Source organism: Coptis chinensis, chromosome 5 (assembly GCF_015680905.1).
Source record: "Coptis chinensis isolate HL-2020 chromosome 5, ASM1568090v1, whole genome shotgun sequence".
Taxonomy (NCBI): domain Eukaryota; kingdom Viridiplantae; phylum Streptophyta; class Magnoliopsida; order Ranunculales; family Ranunculaceae; genus Coptis; species Coptis chinensis.
In genome coordinates, this window is record NC_141460.1 from 56748854 (window position 1) to 56760665 (window position 11812).

Here is an 11812-nt window from a genome sequence, read left to right on the forward strand (position 1 = left end):
TTCTCTCACCAGATTTGGTATATACAGATAAGATGGACGATTATGATTAGCCCAAGTATTGCGTCTTTTCGGGATAGAACTGCCATCATTACCTTTTTTGGAAAACAGCGTGTCTATTTGAGCCGTCTTTTCAGAGCCTTAATTAGTTGATTACGTAAGTAGTTCCAACAACTGTTTAGGAAAAAGATTCTCGCACCAAAAGCAGTGTCGCTTCAAGCGCCCACGTGCTAGAAGGCACGAGAGTGGGCATCTGTAAGGGGGATTTTCCATCATTAGATAGATGGCACGTGCATAGAAAATAACCTAGGACTATAGATGTCCAAAATGAGACGAGGACTATCGGATCAGTTGTAATGCCCGTATTTTTAAAAGACATATTTAATGATTAATTAATTAATTAAATTATTTATTTTCAAAATTCGTCGGATTGGACTCGGGATACGTGGGCCTGGTTTTGGGCCCGAGTCTGTGTTGGGCTTGGGTTTCGGACCCAAGTATATAAACACATTGTTCTAGAAAATAGGGTTCAGAGAATAATAAAATAATGAAAATGGAGGCAGAGATGAAAGCTGGATTTACGGAGGGTGGAGCCAGCGACGCTCGGACTCGAGAAAATTAAGTAGGAGCCGCTCATACGGTGTGAGTAGATTAGTTTCTATCTCACGAGATATGTTAAGTATTCGGTATTAATATTAGATCCGCCGCTGGTAAAACTATGGTTATTAAAAAGCTGCTTTAAAATCTGTTGAACTCGAATATTTGAGATTGAACTGTCGAAGGTTGATTTGGGCTCATTAATGGGCCATGAGCCCTCATACCACACAAAAACAATGGTCATGTATATAAACGATGGTTACGTACCTGCTTTGTAAACTGTTTGTATTTTATTTATTTTTCGGTTATACACTTGGTGTCGATTGTATTAAACCTGTTGAGGCTTGTTGTGGATTGGTTGATTGAATGAGGTTAGGTGGTCGTGGTGGAGTGTTGGGACCGATGAGGAGGTCGAGTTAGGGGCGGTGAAGCTTGAAAGCGTTAATGGCGTAGCGGTTGTTGGGCTGTTTTGGGGTTGGTTCCATTTGGTTGAGTGATGATGGGTTGAAGTGGGGTAGTGTAGAGTGAGGAAATTTGTCGAATGGGTCTTTGGGAAGCTTGGTGGAAGCTCCCAAGACTCGTCAATGGCGTTACTGCCATTACTGTGATACTGAGAATTTGGGTTTTTTATTGTGATTTTCGTGTTTGAACTGTGTTTGTGGTATTGTGGGTTGGTGGTTTGATGTATGGGGGTAGTAGGGAGTTTGATGGGGGTAGTAGGGAGTTTGATGGGGGTTGTTGGAAGCTTGGGGGAATCCATTAATGGCGGTCACAATTTTAGATCTAGTTTTGGAGAAGATGGTGGATTTAAGAGTTGGGGTCTTTGGCTTTGTTAATGTTAGTGGGTTTTTCAGTTGGAGTCAAACCGACTTGATGGAATGGGAGTGGTGGCCGGAAAATTCGGTGGCTGCTGGAGGAGGAGAACTGTGAAGAAGAAGAACAGTAATATCGGTTTGGGCCTTGGGCCAAAGCCTTTGGTTTTGGTTGGGCCGACCTTGTGTTGTTTTGTTTGGGCCTAGCTTGTTTAGTTGGTTGGGCCGGAATTTCATTTGTTTCTATGGGCCGATTTTATTAGTTGATGGGGCCAGCTCACTTTAGTTTTGATTGGGCCGAAATCTTGTAGTTTTGTTTGGGCCCGATTTTATTTGGTTTAGTTTGGGCCTAGTTTAGGTTAAGTTTTCTTGGGCCAGTTTCTATGAGTTTGTTTTGGGCCGAACTCAGTTGTGTTTTGGGCCAGTTTAGTCTAAAGTTTTTGGGCCAGTTTCTAATATTGCTTGGGGCCAGTCCATTGGACTTAAAATAGATCTATTTGGGTTTTTCCAATGTTTAGACTTTCGGGTTTTAAGGTTTGGGCTTGGCCAGTTGGGTCCGAACCATCACCTATGAGCCCATGAGCCATGCACATTGACCTTAGCCATGAACCATGGCTATGACCATGAACCTGTCGAACATGGAAACGACAGTTTGACTTTGACCATGACATGTTGAGTTTGACCTTGACCATGATGTGTTGACCTTTGACTAGGACACGTTTACTTTGACTAGGACATGTTGACTTTGACCAGGATAGTTTGACTTTGACCAAGACCTGTTGACTTTGACCAGGACCTGTTGACCTTTGACCATTGACGGTTGACTTTGACTTTGACCGTTGACTAGGAAACGTTGACTTTTCTAGTTTTTCACACATTTGTTTATATTCATTATATAATTATGATTTGACATGAGTAGTGTGTAAAGCATATATATATTGGGCTTTGATTGTGGATTGTAGACTGTATAATTGTGCTATATTTTATGTTGTAAATGGTATGGACAAATTAAATGTGGAAATGCTGTGGAAGCTGATATAAATCTAGTTGTCATTATCTAATTAAGATTTGACGTGAGTAGTGTGTAAAGCATATATATGTTGGGATATATATATTAAATGGAATAGTTTTAGAGACATAAATGTATAAATACTCCATTATTATATATGTGAGATGCTACTATGAGGTAGCATAGTATTGGTGAATATTTGCCCACGGGAGTGTGGTGTAGTGCAATAATATATTGGCACGTGAAAGTATGAAAGTGGTTATGAGATATAATTGAGATATTTCTAAATATTATGGCTTAGTGCAATAAGGTAATTGACCTGCACGTGATATAGTGGATTTATTATGAGTCATTAATGTATGACACTTGAATAAATTACGTAACGAAAATCCTAGAACCTGACTACCACAACTCATGTGATTGGCCCTTCTGGCGTTTCAGTTAATCTGAATGGCCTTCGGGCGGCCCTTCTAGCGTTTCAGTTAAGCTGAATGACCCTCCTGGCGTAGCCGAATAGTGGCTTGATTATTCCGTTCGCAAAATAGAACGATGATGCGTAATATTTTATGCCGAATAGTGGCAGTGCTTACATAGATTTGGCTTCCGTGTGAGGATTTACCTGGTGTGCGGCATCCCGCTCAGGGTAGTTACGCACGGAGTGGCTCATTATGTAAGGGAGGCATGTGGATGTACATGTTCGGCGTTGGGTTGCGATTGTGGTAGCCAGGGAAACTAGGTAAGACATAGATACGACGTGATTTTAGGGACACACAAAGAAAGTCTAAACTAATATAATTATGGTAATATGTTGGTAAATAATATATCTCTAGATAGATGATTGTATATGTTTGGCTGGTTAGTAGTTTAGTTATAACCTAAGGCGCCTCGTGGAGGAACTAAATGCCTTATTTATGATGTGTATAGTTTGTTGTGTGGTTAGTGGGAAGTTAAGGCGCCTCAGTGGAGGAACTACCTGCCTAAATTATTGTACTTAAGGATGTTGTTTTAGTCGTTGAAAGTTAAGGCGCCTCGGTGGAGGAACTAACTGCCGTATGAATTTTGTATATATATGTATATTATATGTTGTATTTTAGGGCCACTCACACCAGCATTGTTTATAATGCTGACCCGATTTGCATGTTTGCTTATCGGGTGTGTTCATTAAATGAACATAGTTAATAAGTCTTGACAGGTTTAGTGATGAAGAAGATTGGTTACTGCTTGTGGTTTGCGTTAGCATTGCATCTCAGGTTGTGTTTTATTTTCCCTTGAGGTGATATAGATTTTCAGTCTTGACGATGTTTTACGTATTTTCATTTGTAATTTTAATTAAAGAGTTATTAAAAAGAGATTTGTAACCTAATCTTATTTGTAAATTTTTGTAATGAAGATGACTGTTATTTAAGTTAAAATTTTTATTGGTTTTAATTATCCGCATATTTAAAACTGTTTATGGATTTTTGGAAGTTGAGAGTGCGTCACACCTCGGAGATCGAAGAGTCGGGAACAAATAATGTTTTTCCGAATTCTGTCGAAATTTGGGGTGTGACATCAGTTCTGTGGATAAGTGAACTCGTGCTTTGCACGAGTGTTTAGTGGACATGTGCTAGGCACGTGACTGACCGCCTCTAAGCACAACAGTTCTCCAAGTCATTAGGAACTGATATGGACAGTTTCTGAACAGAGGGAAACTGATGAGGGCGATCTTTGATGATAAGGAAGGAATTGTGATGGCATATCTTGAAAAGTTACCTTTTAGATATAATCTTCCCATATACGATAGGACATTATGATTAGCAAGGAAACCTACCTCTCATAAGATATGGTCTAGATTCAGACTTCCATAAAGAGGGAATTCCTAATAGGAATATAGAGTCCAAAGATGGAAAGGAACTCACAAGCGGTGGAGACAGCCCTAACCCTAGGACTCTCAAAGCTCTTACTATATAAACCATAGGCATTCCGCTTTTAGGAACTACGCAAGATAGGGTTTGATTCTCTGAAATAAGCAAGGAGATACGTAGGCAGCCGCCAAGCGGTTCAACCCTGAACTCACAATCATCTCATCCCTTCTCTATCAAGTAAAGGCTTCTAGATCACAAAGCACAGAGAAAGATCAGGGGATACTCGAAAAATCCCCTACATAGACCCTAATAATATGGACAAATGATAAGGACTTATAATAAGAGGAGTTGGTGTGTGTGACTTACGAAAGTTGAAAACAATAGAAATGGGGGAGAGAACAAAGAAGAGTTGGTCACTTACTAGAATGACCACATTGGTCACTGACTCACTAGTGGAACTAAAGGAATTGGGTCTCTCATTCGTAGTTTAAACATCTAAACACTTGACGTTCCATGCAAACCTATAGGAAAATGTTTGGTTTGATACTTTAGTGTGATTTAAGTCTAAAAGTGCGGTGATTAATGAGAACACAACACTCAAACTATAACTATATATAGACTATGGTCTATCAAACACGAGAAAATAAGGAAGCTAGTGCAGTATCAAATTATTTACTAGCTAGAGTAGAGAAACTAATAGCACAACCAAATTATGGTGATCAAATTGGAAAACTAGTGCAAGCTGTAGCGCCCCACTAAAACTCCTAGTAAATTTTATATGTGGGCATGTGGGACGAATAATAGGGGGACACTTGTCAAGATTAGTTTACAAGTTTTCAACTATGGCTGGTTAGCAATGTAATCGGTTTTATTTGGAATTAGATTAATTAAATTCCTAAAATCTAGGAAAAAAATTAGAGAAAGAATTTTTGATTCCCTCAGCAAGCTATGCGCTCCCTCATTTCTCCCTTCTTTCCCTCCTTTTTCTTTTTGACTACCCCTGACTGTCTTCCACCCTAAGTCATACGAATGTCAAATTTTCTTCATTACTCCCAACTCCTAAGACTTTTGTGCAACCTTTCCAGACCAGCTCCTATGATGTCTTGCTACTGCTTGTTGTAGAAGCGATGAATTTATGTTTGTTAGTTACTTACCCTTCTCTAATAAAATTATACTCATGTAGCTGATGATGATAGTGGTTTGATGTATATTAGAAATTAATCATACAAATCAAATCTGGCAAGGATTTGTCTAAGCAACTTGCTCACGCTCTTTGCAAAAAAATAAGAATTATATCGCTTATAGCTAGCTATCCAACCATATACTATGTAAAATTAGTTGGTAAAACCTTGTAGGGACACTAATGTTTTCCAGTATGTGAAATGTTTCTACGCTCTTCTTTAACTAGATCCTAGTTACATTAGAAAATGGTAACACTTCAGTTAGCAAGTTGATACATATAGAGCTTAGAAATGTTGGGCGTCCCTCTTTATGAGACCCAACTGATATTAGGCCACTAACAGAGGGCAACTTAGTATTTTTACATTTAGAAACAAAACAGAAAAAACTCTAGAATAGTTCGAACTGTTCTTCTTCTTCCTCTTCTCCCGATGACTCCCAATTCTTCTGGAGAACTCTTCAATGGTGGTTTGGCAAACTATAAATAGGAAGGAAATAAGCAGCTATTGATCAAGTCAAGGGTCTCTCATTCAAGTGTTCTTCACTCACTAGCTCAATATTTGTGACGATATATCTGCAAATACAAAGGTCAATTTTCTTGTCTCCATTTTTCATTAGTTTTCATTGTAATATACTCTACTTGTTTGGGTAATGAACATTGTGTTGTAGTGTATCCCCATTTAACATTGAAATCTCAAATATCTCTTGATATTGGAAGTTTTCTTATTAGAGAAATTGTGTCTTTGTGTTGTTACTGTGCTGAGTTATTGTTGTAGTGTTGTGTTTTGTATTTGTGCAAAGTAGTTGTCTAGGGTATTGTTACCCAACAGTGGTATCAGAGCAAGGTTCTATTTCTATTTTTTTGTCTTGTACAAATCATGGAAACGACCATAACCTGTATGGTGAGTTCAAATGGGGCAAACTACGCAATTTGGAAAGCAAAAATGGAGGACTTATTGTACTGCAAGGATCTTGCAGCACCCATTGAAAATTAGGGGCGAAAAACCGAAGTGACAAGTGACGCCGATTGGAAGAAATTAGACCACAAAGCAATTGGCTTTATTCGTCAATGGACAGATGATAATGTATTTCATCATGTCTCAATGGAGACATCGGCGTACTCGCTTTGAAAGAAATTAGAAGAGTTATATGAGAGAAAGACTATTGGAAACAAAGCTTTCTTGATTAGGAAGCTTGTGAATTTGAAGTATAAAGATGGCACGTCAATGACCAAGCATTTAAACGAGATGCAAAGTATTGTGAACCAGCTACCTCCATGTAGATGGTGTTAGAAGATGAATTGCAAACATTGTTGCTACTTAGCGCTATACCGGAGAGTTGGGAGACCTTATTTGTGTCTCTAAGTAACTCTAGTCCAGATGGAGTTATTACGATGAGTCAAGCAACAAGCAGCCTATGAAATGAAGAATCAAGGAGAAGTAGTGCAAGTTCATCTCACTCAGGGGCACTCATTACAGAAAGCCAGGGGGGAGAAGCCAAAATATAAAACCTCACTACCGTGAAAGGTCAAGGGGCAGATCTAAATCAAGGCCATGAATGAAGTCAGTTGCTACCATTGTGGCAAGCTGGGTCATTACAAGAGCGAGTGTCGAAAGTTGAAGAAGGAACAAATAAAAGAAAAATTAGGTCATAAGCATGAGAAGGATGTTACGGCAATTACATCGGATAGGGAGGACATCATATTGTTCTCTAATTGTGAATATGCATGTCTTAATGTCACATGCCATGATAAAGATTGGGTGATTGATATTGGTGCATCTTACCATACTACACCTCGTAAGGAGTTCTTCACATCTTATAAGTCCGGTGATTATGGTGTAGTGTGAATGGGGAGCAGTGGCATTTCTAAAATTATCGGAATTGGGGATGTGTGTATTGAGACTAGTATTGGTTGCACATTAGTTCTCAAAGATGTACAACATATACCATATCTTGGCTTGAATCTAATTTTAGCAAGAAAGTTCAACAAGGAAGGCTACATTAACCAATTTGGTGGCGGTGAATGGAAGCTCACTAAGGGGTCTTGTGTGGTGTCACGAGGAAAGAGATGTTGCACTCTATACAAGACACAAGCAAAGCTATGCAAGGGCACGGTGAATGCAGTTGAGGAGTTGAGGAGTCCTCAACTGAGGTATGGCATAAAAGGCTTGGTCATATGAGCGAGAAGGGGTTGTAGATCCTCGCCAAAAGGCAAGCCTTGCCTAACATGAAAGATGCGTATTTAAATAGTTGCGCACACTATTTAGTTGGTAAGCAACATAGAGTCCCCTTTCATAAGAAGCCTGCTACAAAGAAATCTAATGTGTTAGAGCTAGTTTACTCCGATGTTTGTGGCCCTATGAAAGTCAAAACGCTTGGTGATGCCTCTTATTTCGTCACTTTCATAGATGATGCTTCTAGGAAAGTGTGGGCATATGCCTTGAACACTAAAAATTAGGTTCTTGATATATTTAAAACTTTCCATAACATGGTGGAAAGAGAAACGGGAAATTCATTAAAGTGTATCCGCACTGACAATGGCGGAGAGTATATTGGGCCATTTGATGATCGACTATTGTAAAAGTCATAGTATTCAACATGAGCAGTATGTTCCCAAGACTCCATAACATAATGGTGTTGCAAAAAGGATAAACTGAACTATTGTCGAAAGAATTAGGTGTATGCTCTCACATGCAAAGTTGCCAAGAAGTTATTGGGGGAGGCAATACGTACGGCATGTTATATGATTAACTTATCCCCTTTGGCACCTTTGAATGGAGAAGTGCTAGAAAAAGTATAGAGTGGCAATGACGTTCACTATGAACATCTAAAGGTGTTTGGCTGCAGGGCATTTGTGCATATTCCTAAAGACAAAAGGTCAAAGCTCGATGAAAAAGCAACATAGTGCATGTTCTTGGGATATGGCGATGAGAAGTTCGGATACAGGCTATGAGATCCAGCCAATAAGAAGGTGATAAGGAGCCGAGATGTGGTCTTTCTTGAAGACCAAACTATTGAGAATTTTGAGAAACTCGAGAAGCTTGAACCCTTTGTCAATGATCTCATTGACTTAGATCTACTTGTTCCTCCTGTGACAGAAAGAAATGATGGTGCTGGAGCTGTTCAAGGACATGAACTAGACAATCATGATACAAGTGATAATGAGCAAGAAGTGGAGTAGCAAGTTGAATTGGAAGTTCAGCCCAATACCGAACAAAAAGTGCAACCACTTCAAGAACCGCCAATTGAGGTGAGACAATCAATTAGAGGGCGACAACCATCAAAAAGATATCCTCCAAATGAGTATGTCATGCTCACAGCAGGAGGTGAGCCCGAATCTTATGAAGAAGCTATTAGCGATGTGCACAAAATGGAGTGGCTAAAAGCTATGCAATAAGAAATAGATTCCTTGCATGAGAACAACACTTATGATCTGGTTGAGATGCCCAAAGGAAAGAAAGTACTCCGGAACAGATAGATTTACAAGATAAAATTAGAAGAGAAAAACTCGTGACTAAGGTACAAGGCAAGACTAGTCGTGAAAGGTTTTGGCCAAAGGAAGGGTATAGATTTTGATGAGATATTCTCACCAGTGGTGAAGATGACTTCAATCAGAGTTGTATTGGGATTGGAAGCAAGCTTGGACCTAGAAATTAAACAACTAGCTAGATGTTAAAATGGCGTTCCTACATGGTGATCTTGAAGAAGATGTGTACATGGAGGAGCCAAAAGGATTTGAAGTCAACGATAAGGAGAATTTGGTTTGTAAGCTAAGGAAAAGCCTATATGGGCTGAAGCAAGCACCACAATGATATAAAAAGTTTGAATCATTTATGGTGGAGCACGGGTACAAAAGAACAACCTCATATCATTGTGTTTTTGTCCAAAAAATTTTGGTGGTGATTTTATCATCCATTTATTATATGTCAATGATATGTTAATTGTTGGACAAGATGCTAACAAGATTACGAGGTTGAAGAAAGAATTAATTAAGCAAGTCATTTGCCAGGAAGGATTTGGGTCCAGCTCAACAAAACCTTGGCATGCATATCTCCTGTGATAGAAAACTTGGGAAATTGTGGCTATCACAAGAGCGGTACACTGAGAAAGTACTCAAAAGGTTTAATATGGACGAGGCTAAACCAATTAGCTGTCCACTTGCTAGTCACTTCAAGTTGAGTCATGATGAATGCCCTTCAAGTAGCAAAGAGAAGGAAGAAATGGAGAAAGTTCCATATGCATTAGCCGTAGGTAGCTTGATGGACGCCATAATATGCACACAGCCAGATATCGCCTATGTAGTTGGTGTAGTGAGCCGATTTCTTTCCAATCCTGGGAAAGAACATTGGGCAGCAGTGAAGTGGATCCTAAGGTACCTCAAAGGATCCTCTAGCGCTTGCTTATGTTTTGGAAGTGAAAAGCCTATGTTAGAAGGTTACACCGATGCGGATATGGCAGGTGATGTGAACTCTATGAAGTCTACTTCAGGGTATTTGTTTACATATGCAGGGGGAGCTGTGTCATGGCAATCTAAACTACAAAAGTGTGTGACTCTATTGACTATGGAAGCGAAGTATATTGCTGTTACAGAGAGTTGCAAGGAAATGTTGTGGATGAAGAAGTTCTTTAAAGAACTTGGCATGAAACAAGAGAAGTATGTCGTATATTGTCACAGTTAAAGCACCATCCACCTTAGCAAGAATCCAAGTTTCCACTCCAAGTCAAAACACATCAAGGTGAGATATCATTGGATCCGAATGTACTTGAAGAAAAGAAGTTGCTACTTGGAAACGTACACACCAATAAGAATGGATCCGACATGATGACAAAGGCATTACCCAAAGGCAAGCATAAAGTATGTTGTTCCATTGCAGGATTGGGTATGACGAATACCTTCTCATAAATTGGGAGGGGGAGATTGTTGGGCATCCCTCTTTATGAGACCCAACTGATATTAGGCCACTAACAAAGGGCAACTTAGTATTTTTACATTTAGAAACAAAACAGAAAAAACTCTGGAATAGTTCAGACTGTTCGTCTTCTTCTTCCTCTTCTCGCGATGGCTCCCAATTCTTCTGGAGAACTCTTCAATGGCGGTTTGGCAAACTATAAATAGGAAGGAGATGAGCAGCTATTGATCAAGTCAAGGAGTCTCTAATTCAAGTGTTCTTCACTCACTAGCTCAGTATTTGTGACGATATATCCACAAATACAAAGGTCAATTTTCTTGTCTCCATTTTTCATTAGTTTTCATTGTAATCTACTCTACTTGTTTGGGTAATGAACATTGTGTTGTAGTGTAATCCCATTTAACATTGAAATCCCAAATATCTCTTGATATTGAAGGTTCTCTTATTAGAGAAATTGTGTCTCTGTGCTGAGTTCGTTATTGTGTTCTGTATTTGTGCAAAGTAGTTGTCTAGAGTATTGTTACCCAATAATAAAATGGTAACACATAAGAAAATGATAACACTTCAGTTAACAAGTTGATACATAGAGCTTAGAAAATGGTAAAACATAAGAAAATGATAACACTTCAGCCTAGAGAATACCACCTTCTAAGTTCACAGAAATGGCAAAGGATATCATGGGATTCACTTCACCTAAGCCACACATTCACAGTCCCTCCTTCACAATGACCAAACTCTTCAGTCCGTCGTCAGCATTGGTAATATTCCATTCTTCTGCAGTCCCATTTGTGATTTTCGCTTGGATATTTAATTATTTTGTGATCAAAAGTAAAACAATTGCACTATTATGTTTTTGTTTCCCTAGTTCAAGCTACCTTCAATCTCTAGTTGGTATTGTACGTGGCTGGTATCAAAGTATGTGAAGTTCCAAGTAATTCGAGGAATTAAATCTCAATATATATATATATATATATATATATATATATATATATATATTATATTGGATCAGTTTTATCTTCCTTCAATCTACCTTACTAGTGTTGCATGCCCAATGAGAGCTGGAATGCAACTTGTGGGCCTATATGGCAAACAATTCAAATGTCCAAATTTTACTGGTATTGGTAGATAATAGACATGGTTACTAGATTGTTGAATTCGACCAAAAGTGAACCAGTATAATTAACAGAGTCAGAAACATTTTACTCATTGATAAGAGCCCAAAACTGTAGTTTTAACCCTGTAACAGTCATACATTTAGACCAATTATGTGAGTAATAATTAATTAAGAGTTAACACTGATTACGTGTTTCTATGCATTTCAGGTTTCAAAGTCCATTATGTGCAGAAATGTGCCACTTTAGCGAGATAAAGGAGCAAAGGTCGGTTACTAAGGAGTTCCGTGATTAAAGGCCAAGATTCAAGAAGACAAAACCTTTCTAAAAGCCCGGTCAAAAGCTGAAAAGT